We start from the raw sequence: 9,173 nt of genomic DNA on the forward strand, positions 1-9,173 counted from the left end.
TCAACTTTCCAAATTCATGATTTCTTTAAATTCAATGAACTATTTTTTAAATCCACTAACTTTTTTCCAAAATCCACAAACTTATTTAAAGTCAACGATCTTTTTTTAAGTCACGAACTTCATTCGAATTCGATGAACGTTTTTGATTTATTTTTAGAAAAATATCTCCAAAAGTTAATCGGTTAATGGCTACAGGCAAACCAGGCAAACCGGCGAGCGATCGATTGCTTGCTTTGTTGGGCCGGCCTATGGAGTGCGCATGAGCGCCAGCTCTCCCTGGTGCGTAAGGCGGTGGGGAGGAGCTCTCACTTTTGACGCAACACGTGTGAATAAGGATCTCTACTCTTAATGACGACTTGGTGAATAGTCCGCGCGGTTAATTTTCGCTGGTTTATTTTCATCATACTCCCACCGCCGATTTTTTTTCGTCATCGCACCACCTCTGCCTTACTCAAAAAACCGGTGCAAACAAAACCGCACGTAAGAAAACAGTCAACGAGGCTCATCAGATCTCGATCTGCTTCATCTCTCAAACGACGCCCCAGCCCCGAGAGGAGTCGCCGCCGCCGCCAGGGAACGAGAGGAGCCGCCGCCTCCAGGTCACCGCTGCCCTCGCACTCGCATCCATACCTTCGCCGCCGCCCTCGCGCTTGCGGATCCCTGGAATGCCGCCGATCCGAGACGAGCCGCCGCCGCCGAGGAACGAGACGAGCCGCCGCCTTCATTGCAGACCTGGGCTAGGGTTCCATACGCCGCCGCCGGTGTCTCGCCCCCTCACCACTCCTTCGCGGGCGCCACCCAACCACCGCCACCCTCTCCACGCACCCGCACACACTCACCCAACTCTCTCTCCGCAGCCGCCATCTAGATCTCGGCCGGTTGATTCCGACGGCGCGCATCACACTCCTCCTGTGCTCGCCTCGCGCCGCTGCGTCCACCCATCCGGCTGGATTCGCCGCTCCCCGGTGGCAAGGGCTTTAGTCGCCTCCAACTCCGGCAACTCCGGCGGTTCATCTCCGACGCCTACCCAGCCCCCGCGCGCAGCTCTGTCTCCTGGATGAATTTGTCCTGCTCGAGGACGACCAGTTCTTCCTCAACCTCCAAGGACGCCCGCCATCGTCGAGCCTCTCTCCGTGGGATGCCATGGAGATGAAACTCCCCTCGACCAGGGTAGGTACCAATCCCTCCTCCCCTACCCTTGTCTTCTTCTTCATCTCCAACATCTGATGTCTGCTTGTATTGTGTCAAGGAATTCAAGGGCATGTGGGAGAGAGAGGAGGTCCATGGAGAAGATGCTCTGCTCCAACCCTCCCTGCCTCCTACTACAAGATGTCTTTTTTGTGTGTGCTTGTATTGCAGCAGCCATGTGCGTATCAAAAAAAGGGTCCAGTTTGCAGCAGTCACATGATGTGAACATGTTTTTTCATCACAATTGGATTTTTGGATTTACTAGGCCAATTGGTGGTTGTTGTTGTTGTTGTTGTTTTAGCAGCAGCAGCAGCAGCAGGCCGAGTGACGGTGGTGGCTGTGTGCAGGCCATGGAGGCGATGATGAGCACGAGGGGAAGGCTGCTGCTTCAACCCCGTTAAGGTCTGCTGCTTCGAATTGTCCCAGATCGGTTGATTTCTTCTTGCTTTCCCGTTAAGGATTTCTCCTTGATGTTTATATTATTGGATTGCCTGTATGTTTTGTAACCCGTGGAGTTAGTATGACCTGCCTGGCAACCTGTATTTTACTGAAGAAAATGTTGAACAGTAGGCTTGTTATTTTGAATGCTTGCGGCAAAGGGATGGGCTTGCACCTTTTATGTTCTAGACTAGGCATGCTAATGAAAACATTCCCGTGCATGTAGGTCATGTGCATATAAACTCCAGTCCGCCTCGTTCGTAATGCTTTGCCTGATTCAGTTATGGATTACCCTTTCCGTTTATAAGTTGATGTACTTTATTGAATTGGTTTCTTAGTAACCAACCATGTTGGATTCTGCTGTTGTGTGGAGAAAGTTTGATTGAAATTTAACCACGCATAGAGTTCACCTTTATCGCCCTTTCATTCAGTACATTCTGATCGTTGCAATTTGGAATGATAACCAGGTTCCGTAAGAAGCACAATAAAGTCGGTATGAAGGCTATGAGAGGATGGGCAATACAGATATTGACAGGGCTGGAATATCTTCAGAGTCAGGAACCATCCATTATTCATAGGGATTTAAGGTGTGACAACATATTCATAAACGGTCATGATGGACAAGTGAAGATTGGTGACTTTGGTCTGGCGACATTTTTGCATCAACGGAAAACGAGAAGTATTAAAGGTGTGTGGAATTGTGTTTTTCTAACAGCTACAGATGTGTGAAATATATACATATATTCTGTTTACTGTAGATCTACTCTTAATGATACGACACACTCACAACGTACTTTGTCTTAGAAATAACATTTTTAGGAAGGCTTGTACTAACAAGAGTTGTGTCATCAAAATGCAGGCACATTAGAGTTTATGGCACCAGAACTCTTCACTGGGAATTACAACGAGTTGGTGGATATATATTCATTTGGGATCTGCATGCTTGAAATGGTGACATGTGAATAACCATACAGTGAATGCGAAGGCAAGCCATGGATATACAAGAAAATTTGTGAAGTAAGTGCTTTGGGGTCCACAGAGTACCCATCCTTTTTGAAAGATTATCTATGAAACAACAACTGATTTTCTTCCAATGCTTTTTTATATAGGGTATAAAACCAGCTGTGCTTTCCAAGGTTGAAGATGCAGAAGTAAGAGGTTTCATAGAAATTTGTTTGGCTCCGGCAGCTGAAAGACTTTGTGCAAGTGAGCTCTTGAAGTACTGTTTCCTCCAGAAAGACAAGCCTATCCCAGCGCCTCCTATTTCAGTCTCCCTGGTCTCGAGTGTGACTAAAGATGGGCGGCAGTCTGCCAGTTTCATGCTATGGAAGGGTGAATTCTCACTAAAAGGCGACATGCATGTCAGCGACCATGTTAATTTATCGCTAAGATTTCCTGATCCCAGTGGTAAGTAGAGCACCCAAGAAACCTCTTTTCGACGAACTTGACACTTCATCCTACACTGACACGTCAAATTGTTTTAGGTTGTTTTAAGAATGCCGAGTTCCCGTTCGATGTGGACCAAGATACCAGCCTTTCTGTGGCTCTGGAAATGGTCGACACTTTTGGACGGTGGCGGCGGCGGCAGAGGCTATGGCTCGATAGCGAGACGAGTCTGTTGAGAATAGCCAGCGACGGGTTCTTTTCTTTCGCTTGCTCTGTTTTAAAAAAAGAAGAAGACAAGGGTTCCTTTTTTTATACAGAGAATTTACCACAGTATTGGAAATACTTTGGTTTTGATAATACAGTTTTTAGTGCTAACCAAACAGGTCACTGTAAATAAAACCATGGTAAGTAAAAAAAACTGCAGTATTCTAAGAATACTTAAAAAATACTTTGCTATCAAACAGGGCCTCAAAGTAATTAAAACCATGGTAATCCTAAAAACGGTAGTATTTCCAGAATACTTAGAAAATATAGAGCTATCAAACAGGGCCTGAATCATCAATTGGAGGTGGTAGTATGAGATTTAAAAAATCTGACGGTGTAGGAGATATCTAACTCCATGGCAATGTTCGATGGATGTTCTGCGAATTGCTTGCAAGCCATGAAAAATTACAGTTTAACACAGCATATATATTGTCTTACACACTCATGATCTGGTGATAGTTTTAATTGCCTTGATCTTTGTTTTGTAGTACAGACAAGAATAGCTTCAATGACAGCATCTCGAATCATCAAGTTGTGTGACTTCCCTCTTGAGTGGGTGTTGTATTTTAGCAGGCCTATATTTGAAATAGTTGAGAGCCACTTTTGTTGTTTCTATATGGGTGCACACCAAATTATACCTTCCGAGAAGATTAATGTGCTCATGATTTACCTTCTGAAAAAAGGAACTTGTGATCCATCTACGCGCAATGAGCTGGAGATGGGGGGCACAAAAGGACACTAAGCCACCCCAGATTGTTACGGCACAGTGGTGCCACTGCGTGGGCATCAACACGAGGAGTTGATGCAACTTCAACACAGGGCGGCAGCGGCATGATGACTTCAACACAAGTCCTGGTGAGAAGAACGCGGGAGCTAGGATATAGAGCCAGATGTTGTGTATGTGTAAGAATTTCATCTACGCTTATATTATTTTTGCAGGGTCCTAATGCATTCACTACTCTAATTTCTCCTGGATGCATCAGAACACACTGCTACCAAGTGTAATACTCTTGAAACGAACACATATAGTTAGTATTCTAGGAAATAAAGGAAACTATGGAATAATGAGGACCCTGATCTTCTATGTAAACTAGATATTGATCCTACACGGAATTTCTATGTAAAAATTACTGACATAGTGGAGAAGCGCACCACTTGATGTCCCGAGCCTTCGCACAGCCAGCAAGTGCTTTGGCTGGGCTTGTGTTGGATGGTAGAAAGTTTTGACTCAGGTTGTTGTTTGTTCATTTGGCATGACTACTTGTAGGCGGTATTTTATTGTTAGTTTCAACATTATTTCAACTCTGTTGTTTTGGTCTGTGCTTATTCTAGTATTCTGGCTAGATGGTGTTCACATTGTAGTACCTAATACATCACATGTACTCCCTCCGTCCCTTGATTTAGTACAACTTTAGTATAGTTACACATGCTGACATGTGTTGTTAGTCATTCTTTCCTGTGTATGAAGGACGATAGGATTCTTGTAATAGTTAAGAGTACCATTTTGAAAAATTTGGTGAATTACTGTAAAGATGTTGCAATTTTGCTAGATTATAACCTCTCTCCTCTTGAGTAAGTGATGCAATCTTTTCATATTGGTTGAGCCTTAGTACCTCCAATGTTGACAATTGTCATTGGCATCATATATTAGTATCATTAATTGCAAATGGAATTAGTTCAATTATTTTGTTCCAAAATAATCAAAACTGGAAGTCCTTTCAGTGGCACTTTGTGTAATACACTTCTAGGTTGCCATTCTCTAAGCAATGTTTGTCACTTTGATTTTAATTTGTCTAAATATGATTAGCAATATTTGTTCCTTGGGGTTTGCATGCCCTTGAAATCTGGTATTGTTGTAAGATGATGTATGTTCAAGCAATCCAACTCACTATACAAAGTTCAACATGTCTTTATTCATGCGTCCCAAAATCATTTGTGTAGTCTAGGGACGTAAATATGCCCAATGACAAAAATTAAATGTGAAGCATTGTCTTCCCCAATTCCACATGCACATATGTATAATTTAGTGCAATTGCTATTTCACAGGCAACTAAACTTTCAATTGTGTCGGTTGACTCTTGTGAAAGCGGCACAAAGCCTCATAACAGAAGACGATGGTGTCGTGGTGAGCACCAGCGAGATGCGGGGACGCCGGCAAGGTATCGGCCAGGAGTGACCTGGAGCCGGCGATGACATGTAGAAGCGGCCCAGGTGGAGGGGATTCAAATCTTGATGTTTCCGGTGGGGTGTGTGTGTTTTCCTTAGAAAATTTGATGCCCAAGGAGGTGTAGAGGGGATGGTCGCCGGCGGTGGTAGCACGACGGAGGAGACGAAGATGGCATGTTGGTGAGGCAGCACCATCGATCGTAGGGAACAAGAGCAGCTGGTTGGGCTGGTGACACATGGGGAGGGGGGAGGAATGGGCAAATCATGTTGCGGAAGGAAGTTGTTATTCTTCGTCTAAGGAAAAATATTTTATGTTAGTAGAAAGATGTCCAACTATTTGGTTCAGATTTCATTGACAGACAACTCACGAGAATCGAATGACCCATTTTTCTCCAGGCACTTAGGTGGTTTCAGATCCCAAAAAAACACTGCACCTAAATATATTATTATGTGTATAATTGAGCAATGAATTAATTGAAGCGAGAAATCTGAGAGGATGGACAAGTAAGATGCACAAGGTAGAAAATAAGCAGAGAGGGTTCATAGTTCGAGACCGAGATAGATGGATAGAGGGTGGTGGAGGAATAAGAATAGTGACTTAATGATAAAGGAAATGGTGTATGTGAGTGACTTAATGATAAAGGAAATGGTGTATGTTAGATCAAATTGGTGTTTTTTGGAGGACTGATGCAATTGGTGTTGAAATAATAAAATATGCATGCTCTTGTTGCAACATATAGGTTATGTATGCCCCTGTTGCAACATACATGTCTCATTGGTATCTATCGGTCGTCAATGCCAAAAAATACGAGATTCAAGTATTGGCCTCAGTTGATGCTCGGTCAAACGGAGTGACCTTGCTGCTGTTGTAACCACAAACATAAACTAAAGCAGGTGTTGGATTTCAAGCTGGTGTTAAAGATCTATCCGTTATTTTTGGTCCTCTTTATATAACTTTTGTTTGCCTCAAACTCTACTCTATTTTTCATATAAAATAGTTACTGGGACTTGAGAAGCGTTGAACTTTAGACAAGAGTCTGGATATTATTAATTAATTCAATTATAAGGATGTACCTGGCTATATTGTTTTTGATTTCATGCTCTCATGGAATGATGAAGAATTGCTTGGTTCGGTTTGCAAGGTGAGTATTCTCGTTGCATATTTTTAGATCTTCCACGTGAAATATTAGTGCTAACTACATATATTGCCTATGCAGGATGGTTATCAGTTGAGAAAGAAGTTCTATTATACTTGCTCAAATATCATGCAAATGAAGCTAAAGACAACATTCCTGATATTGCGCAAGAATGTCTTATACACGTCAAGTAGATCTTAATTCATAACAAATTATTGTTGGATCTTCACTCTCTATGTATACATCGTCAAATTACTTTACGCTATCAACTTACATTGTAAGTTTAGTAGATTTAAATTATTGTGATTATGATCGGTGCTGCTGTCAGTTATAACAAGAAATAAACTTTGCCTTCTCTTTCCTCTTCCACAAGAAAAGATCTCAAGCTTTCCTCTTCCTCTCGTCGGCGCCACCGCCGATCCTCCCCGTTTCCGGTGGTCTTTTGGGCCATGGAGGTGCCAAGGATCTCGGCCCCACGCCGGCGGGAGGGATCTCGTTCTCGTTCTTGTTAGGTTCATAGTCTTTGTTGGGACTGTGTGCCGCGGCGATGTCCCTCGGTAGGAATAATGTCTCCCACGTTCTATCCATATCCCGGTGGTGCGTCTAGCGTCGTCGGAGGGCGCACGGAGGTGTGTCTCCGTCGGATCTCGCGGGATTCGGTCGGTGCAGGTCTTTGGTGAATCTTTTTGGATCTGGTCTGTGTTCATCTTTATTTGGATGTTTACAGGTTTGATTCTTCCGTTCTACAACTTTCTTCATCGGGCGATGGTTGTTGCTCTGGTGCCCTTGTGCTATGTGGCCTTAGCACGGCAACTTCTCGACTGGCAACTATAATAAGGTTTGCACGGCTCCAGCGAGGGAGGGGCGATGACGGCGGCGTTGTGTTCATCTTCATTTGGATGTTTACACGTTTGATTCTTCCGATCTACGACTTTCTTAATCGGGCGATGCTTGTTGCTCTGGTGCCCTTGTGCTATGTGGCCTTAGCACAACGACTTCTCGACTGTCAACTATAATAAGGTTTGCGCGGCTCCAACGAGGGAGGGGCGATGACAGTGGCACACCTTCGTCTCGCTCCAGTGTATGTAGTCGTCGCTAGGTGGTTTGTAATTTCTATTATCTCCGATGTTCTTTATACCACCATGTTTAAAGATGAATAGATTGAAAGTTTCCCACACAGAAAAGTAGTTTTCAATTATTACCATTGTTGCTATTTTTTCTATACATATGAAATTTAACATGCATTATATTTATATATAGAACTCCAACAAAATATTTCAAATGCCGGTGGCAACGCACGGGCATTGTACTAGTACCCCTAAAAAAAGTGTGAATAAGGAAATGTCGCCACGGCGTCGCTCAAGTTGGCCCGCCCATGAAACTGCAGCACTTGCATTCATCAATGCAAATATATGGGACTTTAAAAATATATTATGTTTCGGCGAAATTTTATAAGTACATTCCCATTTTAATATAGTTTAGTTCAATTACCCAGTCGTCCGCACCCAGCCGAAGAGGGACTCTTCGTAGGCACCCAGGCCGAAGAGCTACTCTTCTTACACCACCCGGATGAAGAGGCTCTCTTCGTACACATGTAGCCGCTCTGTTCGCCGAATATATGCGCGGTGAATAGTGAGAATATATGTGTGGTTCGCTCTGTTCAAAGAAATATAATGTATTTTGAAATCTTTAAATGAGAATATAGTTTTAAAATTCCATAAAACAAATCAAATATATGCATGGTCCGTTCAAACAGGTATAATGTGTTTCGTAACAAATGAGTGCACATATGTACCAAAATAACAACATGTTTTTCTTTTCTGAAAACCATTAGTGGTATTTTGGTTAAACTGTGAATCTAAAAACTGTTCACGAATTCAAACAATCTTCATGGATTTTAAAAATGCTCATGAATTTGAAAATTGTTCGTGAATTTGGAAAATATTCATGAATTTGGAAATAATATTCATTATTTCAAATTTTAAGTGAATTTAAAAATATTCGTGAAGTAGCAAAATATTCATGAATTTAGAAATTGATCAAGAATTAAAAGAAAAAGGGAACGAGAAAATGAAAAACAAACACAGAAAAGGAAAAGGAAAAAAATAAAATAGATAAACATAAAGAAAATAATAAACCAATAAAAAAGAATAAGAAACAATAAACTGAATGGAAGGATCCGAAAACCGAGCGGAACATCCCCAAAACCATTTCGCTCGTTAATCCTATTCCGCGCATAGCATGATAGGAATCGACCAAACGTGCACCCTCGACTTGCTTTCACTTGTTATTGGGTCGGCCCAGCTTGTTCTTTTCCCACCTGTTTTGGAAAAGTTCTAAAACCTTTCCTCAATCGAATTTTCCTTTTTTGTGTGTTTTCTTTTACCGATTTTATATTTTTTTGTCTTTGTTTTTGCAAAATTTCCTTTTTTTGCAGTATCAATCTGTGGATTATTTTTTGAAATACAAGAACATTTTGTAAAACTCAATAACATTTCTTGAAATTCAAGGATCATTTATAAAATTCAGGAATATTTTTAAATTTTTTTAAATCCACATATATTTTTAAATTCACAAGTATTTGTAAAAACCAGG

The 9,173-nt window shown here is 42.0% G+C and overlaps 1 pseudogene; it reads left to right on the forward strand.

The window, feature by feature from the left end:
* Nucleotides 1-1,519: 1,519 nt before the first annotated feature.
* Nucleotides 1,520-4,581, forward strand: LOC123142602 (probable serine/threonine-protein kinase WNK9; annotated as a pseudogene).
* The last annotated feature ends 4,592 nt before the right edge of the window (nucleotides 4,582-9,173 follow it).

This window comes from Triticum aestivum, chromosome 6D (genome assembly GCF_018294505.1).
Source record: "Triticum aestivum cultivar Chinese Spring chromosome 6D, IWGSC CS RefSeq v2.1, whole genome shotgun sequence".
Classification (NCBI taxonomy): Eukaryota; Viridiplantae; Streptophyta; class Magnoliopsida; order Poales; family Poaceae; genus Triticum; species Triticum aestivum.